Source organism: Opisthocomus hoazin, chromosome 2 (genome assembly GCF_030867145.1).
Source record: "Opisthocomus hoazin isolate bOpiHoa1 chromosome 2, bOpiHoa1.hap1, whole genome shotgun sequence".
Lineage (NCBI taxonomy): Eukaryota > Metazoa > Chordata > Aves > Opisthocomiformes > Opisthocomidae > Opisthocomus > Opisthocomus hoazin.
The window spans coordinates 88,492,813-88,513,705 of record NC_134415.1 but is presented as its reverse complement, the minus strand read 5'-3'; the positions used below and the strand labels follow the sequence as shown (position 1 = coordinate 88,513,705).

Here is a 20,893-nt window from a genome sequence, read left to right as displayed (position 1 = left end):
TCTGGACTTGGAATTCACAATCCTGACTTATGGCCCTAAAGTTCCGTTGATATTAAATGGAGGAGAGCCAGGCTCCTTGACTTGGATTCACAGCAGACAGCATACTCACTGCTGGAACGCTTAAACCAGCCAAGAGGGAATGCCAATGAAAAGTATTTCTGAGACCATGGTTTTACAGTCACTTTGTTCTAGCATACGCCCGTGCAGCTGTAAAAAGAAGCAATTCCCCTTTTTCTCATGTCCTCCTAAGGCTGCTCAATCCTCTTTCCTTGTAGAACCATAAGTAAATGTATGACTAGAGGAAGGTACTGATCCAGATGGAAACAAACTTTTTTTTTTTTTTTTTGTGCTGGATGTATGAAATCTGCTTGAACTGTATCATGACTCTGCTTGAGGTGGTGAGCAGCTGGAGACACTGGTGATGAAATCCAGACTGTCCCCTTCTGTCCAGTGGAAAACAGAATTTTTCTAAATAGCCTTATCACCTTCAATATTCAGCTCAGCAAAGAAATAAACTAATCACACAGAATGAAATTCACCTTACCTTTTTCCAGCAGAAAGCAAGACAGCTGGGCCAAGCTAATCATCTATGTTAATCACCTGCACCTTAGAGTCACTGGAGGAAAAAAACCTTGCAGATACTGCTTCATTCTTTGTCTCCTGTATTTCAGGATGGGATGAACTGACAGTCAGAGGTGCGTATTTCTAGTGATTGTTTAACTCGGGTTAAGGCCATGCTAAAAGTGTGACAACAGCATTTTTGGTCAAAATCCACATATATTCAGCCATTCTAACTCAAATATAAGTAGTAGGTAAAAAAGGTGGCCTAGTCATTTAAAAACACAGTGTCTGAAAAGAATAAATACACTCACTTCTGAAGTGCTGCTGCATTTCTCTTGGTATTTCAGCCAGCTAGGGAAAACCTACCACAGGTGTGCTTATGTATGTAGGTGTCACACTTTTGATGGCAATATAGATTTATCCTGAGAATATGACTGTACTGCTCATAGCAAAGAAAGATCTAGACACCTGAGATAGGTCTAAATAATATAAGAAAATCCAAGAAGGAAAGTTAGATTGGAGTTATTGCCCACACTACTGAAGGAGGTATGACACACAAGCTTGAGGATACCAGGGATTTAAAAGCTTTTTGCTGGTTTAGCTTCACAAATCATGCCCTTAATTGTAAGCCTTTGTGTAATACTTTCAGGTATGAAGCAGATAATCCTTTGAGAAGTGCAATCTGTTCAAGAGAACTCTATATACTGTCTACTCAGTGAGTCGGAAGATGGCAAAATGCTATTGCAAACAACTGAACAACAAATATAAGCAGAAAAATATTTATTTTTTCAATTTAGCAAAGTGTTTACACAGTTAATTGTTTAGACTTAGAATATGTGCAAGATATTTTTTGGTAAGTATATAATTTCTCCTTAAAATAGAAGGAAAAACCTCGACTGGAGCTATGTTTGGCTCTCACTTGATAGAAATTCCATGAGGTAACAAAAGCAGTGGAAAAAATCAATTTGTTGTGGCTTCCACAGCTTTATGCAAGCTTTCCGCTTTTTGCTTCATTTAAACTGTCTTCAAACTGAAATAGGGGAGCCAGTTCACTACAAGTGGTCAACAGCTTTTCTGCTTGTTTATATTATTTACCACAGGAATACAATAAAGGTTCATGACCTACCTGACATAAATCTAGCTTACTAAAATGCTACATGTGTTTTCAACTGGGAAAGTTGCTATTTGAGCTAATAATAGGTTTCTTCAGCTGAAATAAAGATGTGGACTGGAACAAATTTGCTATCAGGGTAAAAACTTCAGCTTTCTCCTATGTGTGGGTAGTTCACAAGCATAATAAAGAACCAGAGTGTTAATACTGAGTGCACTAGGATGATTATGGTTTAATTTTAGATCAAGGAATATCTGTTCATTTCCGTGGCCTGACACAGACCTTGAAGAAATTTTCTTCATGCCTGTTTGGAATCCTTTGTTCTCCCTGTAAACCTGTTTTCTGAGGCTCATGTGACCAGCTTAGGAAGAAAAACAACAGCAATAGGCTTATTCAAGAGGGTGATTTGTTACATGACCCTCTATTTGCAAGCCTAGAGCTGCAAGAGATGGCAAGTTTGTATGACTATTTAAAATATCTTAAAAATGTTATAGTTGAGTTTTTGACAACAGCGTCCTTAGTGTCATGTACTATAATTTTCAGGTTCTTTATGTGGGACATTAATAAAAGGCTGTTAAATTAAACGTATTATAATCAATGCATTGTAATCATTATACCTCCATACATATTTACATGTGGTAATTAAATTCTGCTTCATATTTGTTGGTTTATTTTTTTATGGGAGCAATAGTACTTCTTAAAAATCCATGTTAACTTTCAATGACTTTATAAAAGGAATTTGGCATACAACTTTGATGTGGCTTTACTGAGGTCTGTCATGCTTAAACTTGGATTAACTTTAGCCTACTTCTGAAGGTATAATGTATCCCCTGGTAATGGACTCTATTCATTCTGCTATGGAAAAAGATTTGGGGTTACTGTGGGTAACTTGTCTCTACCTGAAATTTTAGTTTCTGATACACTGATAAATAAGGGAGGATGATAGCTCCTGGCATCCATTCTTTGTGCCAAATGAGAAGAATTAGACTAAATTATGTGTTCTGAAAAAAAAAAAGAAAGAGAAAGAAACAAAACAAAATAAAAACCTCTTGCCTTAGTAGTTTAATCAAAGCATTTCATCAAATTTTTGTTGCAGAGAACACATGAAAAAATTAACAGGAGTAGAATATGAAAAAAGGTTAGATTTAAAATATTTGTAATGAAGATGAGCTTATTTCCTCACTGTGATTTTTTACATTCAATAAACCTGGAGACAGAAAATTTTGTTCAGCCTAGGGGTCCAAGAATACATAAAGACCTCATATGTTGCTGAACAGGACCTTGGAAATCAAATGAGTGGGAGATCTCATTGCCACATGACATGATGAGGATCAACATTCACATCCATAGAAGTTGTGTAGTTTCTGTTTCCTTTTAGAATGGTCCCAAAAGCCTGCATGTACAAAATATTTCCCAATTAGCTTGCAAAACAAGAGAACAAGCAAGTGAGAACCCCTGACCTGCCCAATTTTGTCACAGAAAAATCAGATTTTCTTCCCCCAGTCCGTGCAACCTAAAACACACTTAGCACTTTGCATCAAGCAGTCTGTGTTCCTAGTTGGGTCTTACTTTCTTCTTGCATTACCAGAGAAAACTTATTCCAAACTTTCCTAGGTGAGAATTCAAATGAAGACTATAATGAGAGCAGTACTGGTCATATACACCCTTCTTAGCGAATGGCAGCTCAGCCGGATAAACCATGATCTGCATCTGTGAATGACAGTTGTCTTTTAGAACTCATTTGGCATAATTTATCAAGAAATTAAGATAGTTCTACTAGGACAGTTGTTTTTCTATGGTTATCTCTGGTGATGGTGTCAGATACAATTAAGAAAACATGTCTTAAAGGAAGATTTTTTATACATACTGTTTATATTCAGAGCCAGAAATTCCATCTCTAAACCCAGTGGTTTAAACAGTCTTCCATTGTTTAAATCTTTATACTGTAACACTATTTTCCTGTTGTTATAAATCCTATTTAATTATTAATCCCCAAAAAACCTGATAACTGCTAGCCCACCATAATGCAATCCTTTCATCTCCAAATAGTGTAGAGGAGGTAATATGCACTCTTTAAAATTCTTTAATCCTTTCTTCTTTTAGAATAGAACCATGAAGATTTATCACAGTTCCATAGATTTCAAAAGAAGACCATGTCTTTGTGATGTCAATCTGTAGGACCGTAAAGATGCTACTTTGCCAGAGCTATATTGTGCTTCTAAAGTGGAATGAGGAAATAGACTTGCAGTAAAATACGTCTTATTACCCAGTTATCATACCAGGCAAGTAAAGTCGTCGTTCTACTGCTTTTCCTCGTTTAAGATCACTGAATTATTTTCAGTAACGTAATTTTGAGTATTTCACAATTTTGTTTTCATGCAGCTAAGGTATAAGATCTTTTTTTCCGTTGATTTCCACTGTAAGTGTATTTTTCTTTACAAAATATCCTTGTATCTCACTGTAACTCTTCACTTCGATTAACTCTGTCTTTTTTGCTTCAAGAGTAATATCATTTGAAAAAAACACATCCCTAATGCTTTATTATGCTAATGTTCATTTAGCTGAGCAATATTTTTGTCACTTTTATTTCCGAATATTACCATGACCGGCTTTTGACTGTTCCGTGATTACATGGATGTGGAGTAATGATGATAGAAAAATCCAAGTAGTCTCGCCGTACTCATCGCATACCAACATGCTTTCAAAGGGCTTTTCCATCCCTGAGTCAATAATTACTGTTCTGCATTTGTAAATGTTTACATTCACTAGCGTCTAACAAAAAGAGACCTCTTAAAAAGACAGAAAAAGTAACTAAATAGAAATACCACACATCAATATATTGCATGCCAAACACACTTTCAAAAATGACTGAAAGAAAAGAAATTAAGTGACTGCACCTGAGGAAAGACTGCCCACTTTAGTAAGCTTAGGTGAGATGCCAGCTCCTTTCAGAGATGACTTATTTGCCTTGGATGACTAAGCTCATATAATGTCAGGTAATACGAAGATTGTTGCTCTTTGGAATTCCCTATGTGATCCATGAAACAACAGATCCCTGAAAGAAGAACAGCAGCATTATCTGGCTCTGCTGTTGATACAAATAAATTTATTGCTGTTGAGACAAGGCTTACAGAAATATTACTCCAATACCTTCAAGCTGCAGATTTCTTTGAAAAAAAATCAACCCACAGACAACAAAACCAGATAGTGTCTCTTTTTCTTCTCAGCCTGGGAAGTCTCTCCCTCTCTCTGTCTCTCCCTCTCTCTGCAAGACCGCCTTGCTCATACAGTTCCGATGCAGTGGAGCATGGCGTCATGAGATGCTTATTCCTGAATTTAAATGGAGTGTAACGATAGCGATCCTCCGCGAAAATAAAAACGAGGTCCCGCTCGGTCTTGGGCCACCTTCAATGTCATCAGAAGGTGAATTAAGAGGATTTGGAAATTCCATGGTCAGCTTCAGTACGCATCTTCCCAGTTGCAGCTGTTGTGAACCAGCTGGGTACCGCGCAGTGCTCCACACAAGCACATATGCATAGACATACATATAGACACAGACGCACGTACAACTTCCTTGCATGCTGAAGCAAACTCCTCCCACAGTCTATTCTTGGCACACATCTAAATGGCTGTTTTATACATTTTAACCCTGTGAAACGCTGTAGGACTTTGCTATTCACGTCCCAGATAATAAACTATCCGTTTGCAAGCCTGTCACACAGTTCACAGATCAAAGAATCAAGGTGTCACCAGCTTTCTCTAGTATAGATATCACTGGTTCTTTACTGCCTAGTTATGCTTGCATAGCCCTCAGACATTTTTTGTCTTGAGGCTACTTACCCTATTCAAGTACGCTATTTTCCTTTTCATTGCATCTGTGCCACAGGCTTGCTAGCTGAAAAAATATCACACAAAAAATGCAAAAGTGCCCCCCTCCTCCTTCATTATTTAACTCACTTTCTTCCTGCATGTCTGCTTTTGAACATAGTCAGTTTTTCTGTTAAAAAAAAGGAAAAAAAAGAAAAAGCAAGCTTAATATTTAAATTTCAGATTAAAATGTATTAAGGGGATCTTTATGTAAAAAGAGTTTTAGAGAGGCTTATTTTCTTTTAGTGTATGTTCAGTAGTTTTTAGGATATAATCTGGATTCCATCTCTCTCAGAAAAAAAAAAAAATGAAGGGGAGGAGACAGGGAGCCTGGTTGGGGGTAACATTTATACCTCCTTAGTAGAAGAAGAAAGTCCCTTAGCTTTCTCTCTGTGCTTTTTAGACTTGGTCTCCATTCCTTCCTTTAAAAGGAAGCATGATGAACAAGTTCTTGCTCAAATCTTTATGCCAAGATAGTGCCTGTGCCAGTAATTTACGAGTAATGGGCTACAGCTGTGATCTCCAGCTCTTAGGCTGTTTTGGTATTTCAGTAATTACAACAGTTTCATTAACATTTAAAGGGAATAGCTCAATATCAGTAAAAGACTGTTTTGTACAGCGAGGATCCATTTTACATTTGCATTTGACATTTGATAATCTCTACACATAAGCTCTGAGCCATAGAAATGAGATGTCACACAAAGGCAAAATTAATCCAGATGTGACTTCTTAAGATATCTGTGAAACTGTAGAATAAATGTCCAGTACTGGTAGTGTCTTATATTTGTTTGAAACATGACACATTATTTTTATATCTTTCTTTTGTACTTGTGACATCTGTGGATATTTAAAAGAAATACAAGTGGGAAGCTGGAGTAGTAAAATAATCAACAGCTCAGATATGTGAATATATATGGGAATATATTGTCTATATGTATTTAATAAAATAGGACCTGTTTCTGAGATGTCAAATTTCATTTTCATTTTATAGCAGTCTTCATTTTAGGCTGTTATTCTCCTTAGCAACTGCATTCTCTATAGAGAAGGCTGCAGGGAGACCTTATTGCGGCCTTTGAGTATTTAAAGGGGACTTATAAGGAAGATGGGGAAAAACTTTTTAGCAGGGCCTGTTGTGATAGGACAAGGGGCAGTGGTTTTAAATGAAAATAGCATAGAATTTGACTGGATATGAGGAAGAAATTTTTTACAATGAGGGTGGTGAAACACTAGAATAGGTTTCTCAGAGAGGTGGTAGATGCCCCATCACTGGAAATGTTCAAGCTCAGGCTGGACGGGGCTCTGAGCAACCTGGTCTGGTTGAAGATGTCCCTGCTTAATGCAGGGGGGTTGAACTAGATGTCCTTTAAAGATCCCTTCCCTTGCAAACTATTCTACCATGCTATGATTCTGCCTTGTTCAGCTGAGGCAATTAACTAGACTCAACTGATAAGCATCATTGGCATTAGCATAGTAGTAGTAGAGGGTAAGCAATAAACAATAAATAAGAATTCAGTGTAGACAGGTTTAAGTCGATGAACACGGGAATAAACAGTCTTAAATTCTGCATACCCTATGAACTTAGGAATTAGAATATTCTGCTGAAACGCTGTCTCAATGTTCAGCAGCAGTCAAAAAAAGCAAATTAAATGTTAGGAACTAGTGGACAAGGAGTAAAGACAAAACGTAAAATATCACTGTCTGACTGCACAAAACCATAGTTCTCACATGTCCTGAACACTGTACTGTTCTGATCCCCTGACACTGAGGAATATGGCAGAAATGGAGAGGGATCAATGGATGGTGACCAAAGAAATCAAACGTACATAGTGATTTCCTTATGAAAAAGGATCAAATAGATAAGGACTCCTCTTCTTATTGAACTAGAACTAGCTACAGAAGAATGACTTAATAGAGGTCTTTGATGTAATAAGAAAGTGGGGTTATCAGTTCTAAAATAAAAAAGATACAACACTTAGTTCTTCAGACACCATGTAGTTCAACTTTAAAATTTCTTGCCAATGGGGTATGTGGATGACAAAACCTTATATGTATTCAAAAACAAGGTCCTCAGAAAATAAAATTATACTCTCACAAGATGAGGAACACCTCCCCTCTAGCTGAGGAAATTCCTGAGTAGTAAATTTGCTGGAGGCTGGCAGAACTTTCTGGAGAACATTCACTATAGTCCTTGTAATGTTTGTATATTCCTTCCCAAGCATCTGCTATTGACCACCGCCAGAAATAACACTGATTCTCTGAAGACAGTTATTTGGATTGCCCAATCTTGTGTTCTCCTGAAGTAGTCTTGTCAACTCCCTGAATGAACCAGAAAACATATTGTGCCTTTCCTGGTAATGCAAATGGAGTTTCGTGTACCTTACTAAGCTGACTTTACAACAGGGAAAATACCGCACACCAACACTTCAGAATGTGTCAAAGACAAAACTAGTTATTTTGTATTAAATTCTAAGAAAACTTGTTAGAAATTCCAAGTGTGCTGTGAAAACCTGCTCACTGAAGCCTGGTGAAAAAGTCAAGACACTGGCACCAACCTGGTAATACTTCGGCAACTATAGTTTGAAACAATGCCATTTCCCACTAGATTTAGCCCTTAATGTTTCAACTTTATGGAACAATTAAACACAGACAGCCACCTGATAGCTCAGCTCTAATAAGAGGTTGAATCATACTAATGTCATTGTGAAAACTGGGATGAAAGATGAAAAGTAAAACCTTGCCCAGTGTTGCATCTCCTTTGCTTCATCCATTTCAAAAAAATGTCTGTTTCCTGCAGGAGCCATAGGCAGTAGAGGTCTAGGAAGATTCTTGCAATTAGTATGCTTTGAAAATTCCGACTAACTGATGATCTGACATGAGTTTTTAGTTAAAATACTTTTGCTTTCTAAGTTGAGAAACCATTATTTGCAACTGTTCTCTGATACTAACTGAACATTTTCTGTTTTCATAGTCAGTCAAAGATAGGAATTCTAGACAACAAAAATTTCTTCAAATCCGATTAAAGAAGCATGGAAGTCCTTTTTTACAACAAATTGTGCAATATATTTTCAGTGTAAGCATCAGTCCAATATTATAATGCTGTTTTAAAAATCAATTTATATAGAAAACAAACATAATGCAATACTGAAAACACCATTTATTTTTCTGGCAAATAGAGATGCTGAAAACCTAGAAACGTCAGATAGATTTGGAATTGGAAAAAAATCAGTATCAGATTACTGATCATCTGTGGGTGTCTTCTTTTAGTGTATGTGTGCCTCTGCTAACACACTGGGCTACTCTATTAGCCGAAGACTGTGTACGGTAATTTTGTACAGAAATACAGGAATTCTGAACATAAGAAGTCACTCTACCAGTGCAAGTTAAATTATTTTTCCATTTATTTATAGCATTAAAAGTTCTTTCTCCGTGTTACAAGGTGTGAGCTGTAATTCATTTCTGGATTTAAAAATTTCTGATAAGTTCTGTTGCTCTCTTTTTTTTTTTTTCAGATGATTTATTATTTATGTAGTCTTTTTTAGAGAGCAGTGCAAAAATAGTCCTGTGTTTGTCTTATGACACAAGGGCAATTAAGTTCCAATATCATCCAAATAATTTGATCTGAGGTCTAAAACACTTTGTTGAATATATGTTGCATGAACATTAATGTGCAGCATCATCCTAGAAACAAAGTATTCACCATTTCCATGCATTTTAAGCAGGCTGAAAGTTCTAGCCTTAATTGTCATTGATTGTAAAATGAGGTTGCATGAGCTACGTATCTCACTATGGTGTCAGAATGAATTTAGCGTATTTTCCAGGTGAGCAGAATTTCTGGCTACTACACAGAATAATGAATGAATAAATTTGAAATGTTCCACACAAGTAATTAACATAGAATGGTTGTGGATAGTTTTAGAGACCAGTTTTCTGACTGGAGCACAAAATGGTAACAGTTACACTTTTTTCAGAATTTATTTACAAAATGGACACAAGGTTCTACAGCTGAAGTAGCAAAGACTAGACATGTAACTGTCTGCAGCAGAAACGTCTTGTTTTCTGTTCTCCTTCTAAAAATACCATGAATTCTCAGCACAAATTAGAAGTTTGCAGCAGGGCTGGATTCCTAGCAACTAACTTCGGCAAATACTGAGATGTGTTCAGCTGGGACTTTAGCCACTCTAAGCTTTCCTTTCTCTGGAGAAAGAAGCTTACTATACCCCTTGATGAGGTTTGAACGTGCCCCTCAGTTCCACTGCGAGAAACTCAGAGGTTAGTTTAAGTCTGCTAAGGCATAACACAGATCTCGCACAGGCAATTGAGAATCTAAACTGGTCATGTAAATCCAGTAACCCACTCAAAGTGTACCAAGACCCACAGTCTGGCTCATCCCAAAAATCTGATCATGCTTAGACTCCGTGGAGGTTTTGGAGATCTAAAGCAAGGAGAGCAGTAACCTCATCTGGGGATGTTAGTTGTGGGAACAGCCTTGTAGCTACTGTAGACTCAACTTGTAGATGCACATGCAGTCTAGACCTGCCTTTAGTTTCTCGCCTTCATCAGAACGTCATTAAAGAGCTGCAGCTGCAGTGCAGTTGACATGCAATAAACTGGTAGCAAACCATGATATATTAAGCAAATAGAGGGGGCAATCCACAGCAGATCACTGGGCATTTCTGAAACACTTTAATTTTTAAATTAAAAAATACAATTCTTTATCTTTTGTTACACTGGAAGAAAAAATATAAACTAGAACCTCAAAATGCTATATTTTGGATAAATAAATATATTGCTCACTATTAAAATTTTTCTTCTGGTTTCCCAAAATAGTTTTTCTAATACAAAAATTATTTTCTCTCTTTTTCTGTTTGATACTACGAAAAATGATAACATACTTGTTCAAGAATATTTTTTCTTTCAGAAATGAAAATTCTGTTCTCACTCTGCCACAGAATTCAGATTTATAATTTTGCAAAATCTGCAAAATGCCTTCTGTGCTAATGGATGTAATAAACATGGCCCTTGGTCACCAAAAATGATAAAACTAAGAAAAGTAGAGATGAGTGTTATCAGGTTTTTTCCACTCTTTGAGATTTTATGAAATGTTACATCAAAACACATTTTTTAAAAAATGATAGTATTTTATTCCCTAGTGTTTCTTTCTGCCTTGACAATCTTTTTTTGTGAATTAAAAAAAAGCAGTCTGTGATTTGATACATGGTTTGCAAAACAGGAACACTGAAATAGAGGGCCTAATATTCAACACTCAGATTTCTTCATAGTAAAAGCAGATTCAGAGGGTGCTACAGAAGCTGGAAGTTTGTGTGCCACATACTTCTTTGCGCTTTCTATATTACCTTCTGCCTTACGTGTGGACTCCTTTGGAGCACATTAAGGCTTTCCTGCTATCTAGAGACAGGGATCAATGTTATAGTAGTCTCTCACTAATTTTATTTTGAAGTTCAGCAGTCTTAACGGATGAGCCCTTCCAAACATGCTTGAGGGCTGATGTATTCTCTGTTTCCATTACTAAAGTGCTAACAAAGCCAATTTTTTTATAAAACATACTTTAATACATTTTAATATAAAATTGTCATATATTTTCAGTGAAGCACATTTAAAAGCAAACAGAAAATAAAGAAAAGAAACAGCAAGATTTGTCATTGGAAATCTCTGGAAACAAATTGGGCTCTGAGATAGAAAACCCCTGATGGTACTGAGTGGTGTAATTAATTGTGCCATTAATACTGGATCATCTTTTATATGGGGCCATCTTCTAGAGAAATGCTGAAATATTTTTCTGTTCAAAAAGCTGCTGGTTGGAGCTTAACTAAAGTCTATATTAAATCCTAACTGTAGTGTATTTTCTTCACTGCCCTTATGCTGTATCTAGTCACCTTTGAACAATGCCTGATATTGTAATTCTCAAGACTGTAAATAGCAAATCTATGTAAAACATTTTTCTGTTTCTATTTGTGACTTAATCAATTTAAGCTTCAGTGAGAATGACAGGGAACATTTCCCAAAATAGGTTTCTTGGGCAGATCAAGGTTGCCACTATCAAAGAAAAAAGGACTTCTTGCAGTGAATTTGACCACACATCTATTGGTTCTTGCCTTGGGCTGCAGATTCATAGTTCAGAGAAAAATGAAACCGTTAAAGTACATTTTGCCAGTTTAGAAAAAGTGGAAGAACAGAAAATAATTTGGAAAGGCAGTGCAAAATTTTTACTTTCCCAGACTTACATTTGAAGAATAACGAATGTTATATCAACTCAGTTCACAAAGGTACACATTTTACACCATTAAAATCAATAACAAATATTTCAAAAAGTCGTATCTGCTAAACTATCTTCCACAGTACATATAGGGTCTGCGACTAGGTGAAATATCAGTTCCATGGGTTAAATATATGCATTTGAAAGTAAGATTTGATCTGTGTTTGAAGTCTACAGCTCTTTAATTGTGTATCAACTTGTTTTCATGTTCAGCACAAGTCCTGCCCTACTACAGAACTGAACTGTACTTTCCTATAAAGTATGCACACTACATTCATTACAGTCAAAATCAGTAACCCACTGGATGCAGCAGAGTGCTGAGGATAAGTCATAAGGGATAGCTCTTGACCTTTCTATCCAAATGACTGAACTGAAGAGGAAGGCTCTTTCATGCAGAAAGAAAGAAGAATACCTGGGTAAAATAAAAAAAAAAAAAAAAATCAATCCTTTCAAGTGCAAAATAGCACTAAATAAACAAAACAAAACAAACGAAGTAGAAAGTGCAGGTAAAACCCTAATATCTGAAAGTCTATATTCCACCTTTTGTCTGTCTTGTACTGAACTTACTTTGCTATAAAAAAAGAAAGATATGGACTCATTTTTTGTTCCTCACTTCAAAGCTGTTGATATCCAAGATCAAATATTCTGTCTACTGAAACGGATAAAGAGAAGGTTCATTATCGCATCAGCTCTAACAAAATAAACTTTTCTACAAACTAATACTACTACAATTTAAAACTCTTCTTGCTGATGTAAGAGTCTGCCAGAATTTGATTAGCAACAGCAAGGCCTGGGTTCAGTTTCAAGGGGTCACATCAAATTGAGCCCCCATCTAAAAACCTGAGAAAATTAAATTAAACTGTCTGGGTGCTCAGTGAGCTGTACTTCTCCACTCCCAGATGATGAATCGACTGGCTTAATGAAATAGTAAGATGTTGAAAGGAGTGAAAAAAGAGGAAAACAAACTTGTAAATAGCACAGCAGACAAGAGTTGACAAGCTCTTTGCTAAGCATCTGAATAGTTACTGTGTTTGCAAAATATGGTGGCTGTGCCACCTATTCCGATAAGTAGCCAAAGCTCAACTAGGATCCAGCTGTCTCAGTCCTGTGAGCCATACACTAGCCACTCCTGTGGCCTAGGGAGCTGCTTTTCTTCTGCAGAGCTTTCTGTTGCTTACCAGGAGGACACATAGCATGCAGAATCTGATGCCTTCGTAAGACATCTGAGACCAATGGTCTGGTAATTAGAATACTTTTCAGGAAGATAGGGGGAATGGATTCAAAAGTTTGTAGGCAGAGGGAGAAATCAAACCCCTGTATCCTATGTTCAGGATATTTGTTGATGTCATTCAGTTGTCAGTTGTATAGTACTTCTCCAGGTGTAAAAGAACTGAGGAAGGAACTCCACCAGGGAAGGTTTTGGACTCTGGCCAACAGAATCAGCAAAGGAAGGTTCTCCTTTGCCCTGAGTAATGAAAACAGGCACTCCTTTTCAGCTTTTTGCACTACCCATTTTTCAGGAGCTCATAGAGAGCATCTCACTGTGCTGGTTCTTATGACCTCCAGTGTAAGGCATCAAACTTGGGAGTACTGAAGTACTGAGTCCAGCTTTGGAGCCCTCAGCACAGGAAAGACATGGACCTGTTGGAGTGGGTCCAGAGGAGAGCCACAAAAATGATGAGAGGTATGGAACACCTCTGCTATGAAGAAAATCCGAGAGAGTTGGTGTTGTTCAGCCTGGAGAAGAGAAGGCTGCAGGGATAACTTATTATAGCATTTCAGTATTTAAAAGGGGCTTTAACGAATCGTAGAATCATAAGTTGGAAAAGACCTGTAAGATCACCAAGTCCAACCATCCAGCCAACAGCACCATTCCTACTAAACCATATCCTGAACTGCCATATCTACACATTTTTTAAATTCTTCCAGGGATGGTGACTCAACAACCTCCCTGGGCAGCCTATTCAAATGCCTGACCAGAAAGATGGGGAAAGACTTTTTAGCAGGGCCTGTTGCGGCAGGACAAGGGGTAATGGCTTTAAAATAAAACAGAGTAGATTTTGACTGGATATAAGGAAGAAATTTTTTACAATGAGGGTGGTGAAACACCGGAAGAGGTGGCCCATCACTGAAAACATTTAAGGTCAGGTTGGATGGGGCTCTGAGCAGTCTGATCTAGTGGTACATGTCCCTGCTCATTGCAAGGGGGTTGGACTAGATGACCTTTAAAGATCCCTTCCAACCGAAACCATTCTACTGTTCTATGGTTCTACGAAACTTTCTCCAGGCATCACCCAAGTGAGGTGAATGCCGCCTTGAATGCCAGAAACCCAGAGGTTTACCTTACATTGCAAAGATTAGCATGAAGATGCTTTGTAGAACTAATCTTAGGTTCACATCATTCAGAGATCCCTGCTAATCCAAATTCCTTAAAAGATCTTCTAATCTCCTCAGTCAGTAGTGTATTGGACTCTTTCATCTGAAGGCATTGAACTCCATAGGCAATTACTAGCCCAGAGAGCTATTTATCTCCCTTATCTGTGAAAATATGTTAAGGAGTAATGCATGTCAAATAGCCATTTGAAATCAGGAGGTCACTGTGAAAAAAAGACCTCCTGGCCCACATACCTAAAGAAAAGAATATCAGCACACCTTGAGTGATTCTGGTAACTAACCAAATATATTCCACATGCTATAGTGAGACCTATAGCGAGATCTCTACTTAATAAGGCCACACATTGAAAGCCAATATTACCTTTATCCTAGGTGGCAGCTGTATTTTCAAAGCCACGTCTGCCGAGTCAGAAACAGCTTTTATTCTGCAAAAGCAAATATTCATTTATTCATTTGGATCCTGACTATATTTTATCAATAACACATTTGGCGGTATGCAAGTGATAGTTAGATCTAATGCATTCTGAAGTGCTGGTGAAGAATTCCCAACTATTAATGCTTCTTTAAAGCATTGCCTAATCTTACCATACTTTCAAAATTTTAATGACAAATATGATGGCATTATTAGAAATACAACAAAAAAAAAACCCTTCAACCTGTGGCACACAGAAAAATAAGGGTCTCACTGTAAAAGCTGGTTTACACTGGTTCATTCTCTGACCTCTACATAAATGAAGATTTTTTTCATGGGAGTAAGGCCTGCCACTGGTAAGCGAAATTTTAATTTATGCTAAATAAAGCAAATAAATATTTTTACTTTATATTTTCTTTTAATTCTATATGCCTTTGTCAGATTAAAATATGACTTTCATACTATTTTTTTTTCCTAACTAACCCTACACCTAGCTACAGATGTCTGGACTATGGGTTTTTGCATCTAAGTTAAACGTCCTTGATTTCTTTCATGGACACTGAAGAAAAAGAGCATTTCTATTGGGTGTGGTTCTTTTCATCCTAAAGAAGATACCTACAATATGATAGATCAATCACTTCTAAAAATGTGATGTTATCCAAGAGGAACACTTCCAAAGTTCTTCCTTTAGGTATGACTAAAGAGGAGACTGTAAGGAACCACTGTGTAGACACAGATATGTAAGAAGAGGTGTAGGCTGTAAAATGGATTGCTAAATAAAAATTGTTTCAGTACCAAGACCCAACTCAAATTGTCAGTAAATCTGCAAGAAAAACCCATCTTTCTCTTTGAAGCCTACAATAAGAAAGGGCTTTCCTACGTCTCTGTGATAATAATGAATTACCAAGTCAAATCAGTGCTTCAAGGAGGTGCAATAGAATATGAATAATCAGCTATGGGGATTCAGACTGATCCTTACAGTGCTGTGGACGTTCCAGTGAAGAGGAAATCTCTGGAAAAGATCAATGGAAAATCAAAAATTGAAGAAATGTCTATTGAGCTGCTTAGAGAATGCTAAGATATCACTTTGTAAAGAGGAGACATTTTCAGATGGATGGCAAAAGGCATTTCCATGGCCCTAAAAATACACCTACCTAAATTGGAAGTTTGAGTATGCAATCATCAGAAAAAATTTCTAGAATGCTTTTACATGTTTAAATAAATTATACTTACCTAGATTGGAATTAGGGATACTAAGACCAGTTTAGAAAAAAAATTTTAAGATTGAATATATGTCCAAATGTCATCTTAAACAGCTGAATTTTAGCAAACTTGTAAGTTAAGAATATATAAGTATGAGAAAGTTTTTATAGTCTTGATAGAAGAGTTGTCAATGCCCTTAATAAAATGCAATTTTACAGGTTGTAGGAATTATTAATTTTTTTTTTTTAAATTTCTGGAGCATTAAGGTATTTCTCTGTAGACTGTATATGAGTACTTTTCAAAGTCTGCATCCTAGCTTTGCCTTGTTTCCTGTCCCATGGAACTACGACCAACTATGATGTAGTGAGCAGTGGCTCAGATGTATGCCCTGAGATTTAGAGTGCTATAGCCAGAACTTGATTTGCAGGGAAGAAATAAACGGTTGACACCAAAGAGAATGAAGAAGAAAAAGAAAAAAAATGGCAAGGGGAGAATTTTACACACTTCTAACAAGATATGAAAACAAGTAATGATGTGGAGAGCAAGTGAAAAGTAATAAATTTTCAAACTTTTCACTATCAATGAAATTCACTCCAGGAATTCATGGGCAATGGATGAGATTCTGGAAGAAAGGAAAAGGAGAAACAGTCCCACCTTAAGAATGGATAAAAGGAAAGGTCTTTTTAAAATACCTAGGCAGCTTAATTTTAATTCTTCATCAAACAGGGAAACAAATAATAATAAACTCAAAAAAAAGAGCCTACATTAAAACATAGCTAGCAGCAGACAAAACCAATTTTTCAAGAATAAATCATAATAAGCCTCTATATATTCATCACAGGAGAAGGTAACAGGCCTTGCAGATAGAGGAGAAGCAGTAAATATATTTATTTTGACTTCAGCAGGTCTTTTGACACTGCTTTGCAAGACATTTCACAAGCTGTGAAACATGGATTAGATAGCACAAACAGAAAACTGAGCAGAAACCTGTACTAAGAGCAAGATTATCGATGACTCACTCCTAAAACAGAAAGATGTAGCAAATGCATATGTTTAGGTCCAGTAGATCCTGGATAATACAGTAGTTCCACTGACAGTCTGGAAAATGGAATCAAGAGCTTGCTAATGACATCAACAGAGAGCACCAGGCTCCGTCTGGCTGTTAACAGATTGGGGAACAGATTTCAAACTCAAAGTGACTGTGACATACAGGTTTCACTCCACTGAAGGCAGGTGCAAGTTCTTCTACCTAGGCAAGAGTAATGAACTAAACGATTCTGGGTGGGGAAGAACTGGAACAGAGGGAAGACAGCCAAACATGAACCAGAGGTGAAAAAGGTGAAAGTAAATCCTGATACTTAAACAGAAGTATAATGCATGAAATACGTGAGGTAGCTTGTTCTACATCCATTGGAGGTGCTGAAACCTCACCAGTTTACAGAATACATGGGATCATTAGAAAAAGAACAGCAGACCAGCAATCTCAAAAGGGTAACTTACAAGGAAAGATGGAAACCTCTGGAATTATTTAATTTTTTGATTTTAGAGAAAATTTCTGACATTCATATACACATTTTGTCTTTTAGATGAGTTTTCACATGTTTTGGCACAACTTAAAAAAGTATGTTATGAAGAAAAGTAGAAAAGATTGGTCTTAATACAATAATTGAAACAGATATGGTGAGAGCATTTCTAATAGGACAACTCTGTCACAAAAGATTAGAACAAAAGTGGTAAGCAAAAATAGATGAGATATATTTGCATATCTCATAATTGTTAAGTATGACTTTTTTGACAGCCTGACATTCACAATGCTGGGAAAGACATCACAGAATCACAGAATCACAGAATAGCAGGTATTGGAAGGGACCTCTGTGGGTCATCTAGTCCAACCCCCTGCTGAAGCAGGGTCACCTAGACCAGGTTGCACAGGACCTCGTCCAGGCGGATTTTGAGTATCTCCAGAGAAGGAGAATCCGCAACCCTGCTTGGCAGCCTGTTCCAGTGCTCCGTCACCCTCAGAGGGAAGAAGTTCTTACTCATGTTCAGAAGGAACTTCCTGTGCTTCAGTTTGTGCCCATTGCCCCTTGTCCTGTCACTGGGCACCAGTGAAATGAGTCTGGCCCCATCTTCCTGACACCCACCTTTCATAAGTATTTCTAAGGTCCCCTCTCAGCTTTCTCTTCTTCAGGCTAAACAAGCCCAGCTCCCTCAGCCTTTCCGCTCATAGGAGAGATGCTCCAGTCCCCTCATCGTCCTCGTAGTCCTCTGCTGGACTCTTTCAAGAAGTTCCTCATCTTTCTCGAAGTGGGGAACCCAGAACTGGACAGAGTACTCCAGATGGGGCCTCACTAGGGCAGTGTAGAGGGGAAGGAGAACCTCCCTCAACCTGCTGACCACACTATTCCTAATGCATCCAAGGATCTCATTAGCCTTCTTGGCAGCCAGGGCACACTGCTGGCTCGTGGTCAACTTGTTGTCCACCAGGACACCAAGGTCCCTCTCCGTAGAGCTGCACTCCAGCAGATTCACCCCAAGCCTGTAGTGGTGCATGGGGTTGTTCCTCCCCAGGTGCAGGACCCTGCACTTGTCCGTGTTGAACTTCATCAGGTTCCTCTGCTCCCAACTCTCCAGCCTGTCCAGGTCTCGCTGAATGGCAACACAGCCTGATAGTGTATCCACCACTCCTCCCAGTTTTGTGTCATCAGCAAACTTGCTGAGGGTACACTCTGTCCCTTCATCCAGGTCATTGATGAAGAAGCTGAATAAGAGTGGGCCAAGTACTGACCCCTGGGGGACACCACTAGTTACAGGCCTCCAACTAGACTCAACACCACTGATGACAACCCTCTGAGTTCTGCCATTCAGCCAGCTCTCAATCCACCTCACTGACCACTCATCCAGCCCACACTTCCTGAGCTTCCCTAGGAGGATTTTATGGGAGATAGTGTCGAAAGTCTTGCTGAAGTCAAAGTAGACAACATCCACTGTTTCACTTTTTGAAATACAAGGGTGGTTATTTTGTTAATGCAGCCTCTTGTAGCTCCTTTGCCTTAACCTAGTAGAAAAAAAAAGAGAAGTAATATTTTTTTTTTGCTTGATGTTCCTTGCTTGTCAGTTGAATGAATAAATACTCTCTAGGTATCACAGCATGAGAAAAATCTTTATATAATTAAGACCCTAGTACATTTTTTTTTACGGAAAGCAACATAAAATTAAGGATACTTGGTAAACACAGAAAGAACTACTGAACTATATTTGGGATCTGGTAGCTTAGAAGAATGTGACACCACATCCTCCTGAGGAAGGAATTTCCGAATGATTACCACTAAACTGGGATAAATAACTTCTGCTCCTCTATCTCTTACAGAAGGGAGCAGGAATATTAGGGACAGATCTTTTTTAACTTGTGCAGAACCCCTGAGGATCTTGTCTCTTTCATTTATTTTTTAGCAGATTTTGTCATGCCAATGAAATGTTATTGCTTGAATTGAACTGAGCCATGGACATTGCCTTCCATAAAGGATTATGTAAGTGTAGAGCATTTATGAAGACACCCTGTGTGCTACTGGAGTCCAGCTGTGCTGGAGATTTCCTAAATATTATGGAACAGCTGGAATTCAGGAGCAGGCCTGAGGCAGAAGCAGTAGGTCTTCTGTTATTATGATCTGGTTACAGTTCCTTTGCAAGGTGGTACAGCTGTGGGAAGAGAATGTGTCTGAACAGATAGCATGTATATTCCCAGAACTCCATTTTTTTCCAAGCCCTGGACCTGTGCACCCCTGTATGTCCTTAGAATAAAAAAACATGTGAGCTCACTCTCCCTGTTCTACTTTCTGTACCCTGGACTCCACAGGAAAAGATGCAGACTGGACAGGGGTGACATTCAGAATCAATGCCTGATCTGCATCTAAGAACATGTTGTGATAAAGTCCCACAAGACTAGCCCAATTTAAATTTGATTCTCCAAGAAGACTTAAAAAAAGTGCCATTAATTTCCTTGGTGGAAAACTACGGTTACCAGTACACAACCTGTGTAAAAAAAAATCCTTCAAATTTATTAGAGTTATACGTTTGTACATCTCCCTAGTTTCCATAAGATTATCAAATGCTTAAAAGAGAACAAATGCAACTGTCACAGTCCATGAAAATGCTCAGAATTCCATACGGTAGATCTTAATTGGTGTGAAAAACATGAAACTTTGTAGAGAGTAGAATATATGGTAAAGTCAGCAGTCCCATTATTTTAATGCATAATCTATCTGACACTTTATGCTGTGCAGATGTTTTTTCAAAATAGTGTTTGTGGCTTCCTCCACACTGACTAAATTAATCCTCCTGATCTGATGGCTGTTCTGATCCTGTGAGGAGAGGACTAGATTAATAAAATCACTCCTTCACTGTTTCCCTATTATTCATGCAATCCAGCTGACTGATTTCAGGTATCAAACAAGAGAAAACACAGGGCTCCAAACAAATGTGACTGAATGTTTCTCCGAAGGTCCACTGCTGCCTGTTAAATTCTGCCCTCATTCTCACAATTGGCACCAAACCAGGAAAGGCAAGAAGCACTGTAGTTTCTGTTTTTATGTTACATTCCATTCATAATGTCTGTCACTTACATAACTGTAACTTCTCTGGAAATGTTTCCTTGGTCAAGACATCCACGATCCACAGCACCAGCACAGTGTAGAAGATCAACCTTTACTAATGGAAATGTGTAGATTATTAACTGATTATTCATAACCTGCTTCAGTGAAGACTTTGTGGACTCATTTCTCCATGAAGTGAATGGATTTATGGCTCATTTGGATTACACAAGTAACTATCCTTATTAAACTGATTGGCTTCTCTCTGCTTCCCCTTTCTTCATTAATTCAGAAAACCCACATATACTTTTACATTTTAATTTCTCTTTCCCACTCCCCTTCTCCCTCTGTTCATCAGAAAGATTCTGCTTCTTCTTGCTCTTCTTCTGGCATTCTCATCACTGTCATTTTATATCTAAATATTATCCTTGGACCTTTGCACTCCTGTAGTACTTCCCGTAAAACTAATGTTTGCTGCGTCT

At 37.8% G+C, this 20,893-nt stretch overlaps 1 long non-coding RNA gene across 1 annotated transcript; it reads right to left on the bottom strand.

Annotated features, from left to right (window-relative positions):
- Positions 1–2,251: 2,251 nt before the first annotated feature.
- LOC142365770 (uncharacterized) lies at positions 2,252–5,212 on the bottom strand. Its single transcript, XR_012766639.1, has 3 exons — positions 4,823–5,212; positions 4,570–4,727; positions 2,252–3,065 (listed from the first exon to the last, which is right to left on the bottom strand). It is a non-coding gene; the product is annotated as an uncharacterized LOC142365770 (long non-coding RNA).
- Between the last annotated feature and the right edge of the window lie 15,681 nt (positions 5,213–20,893).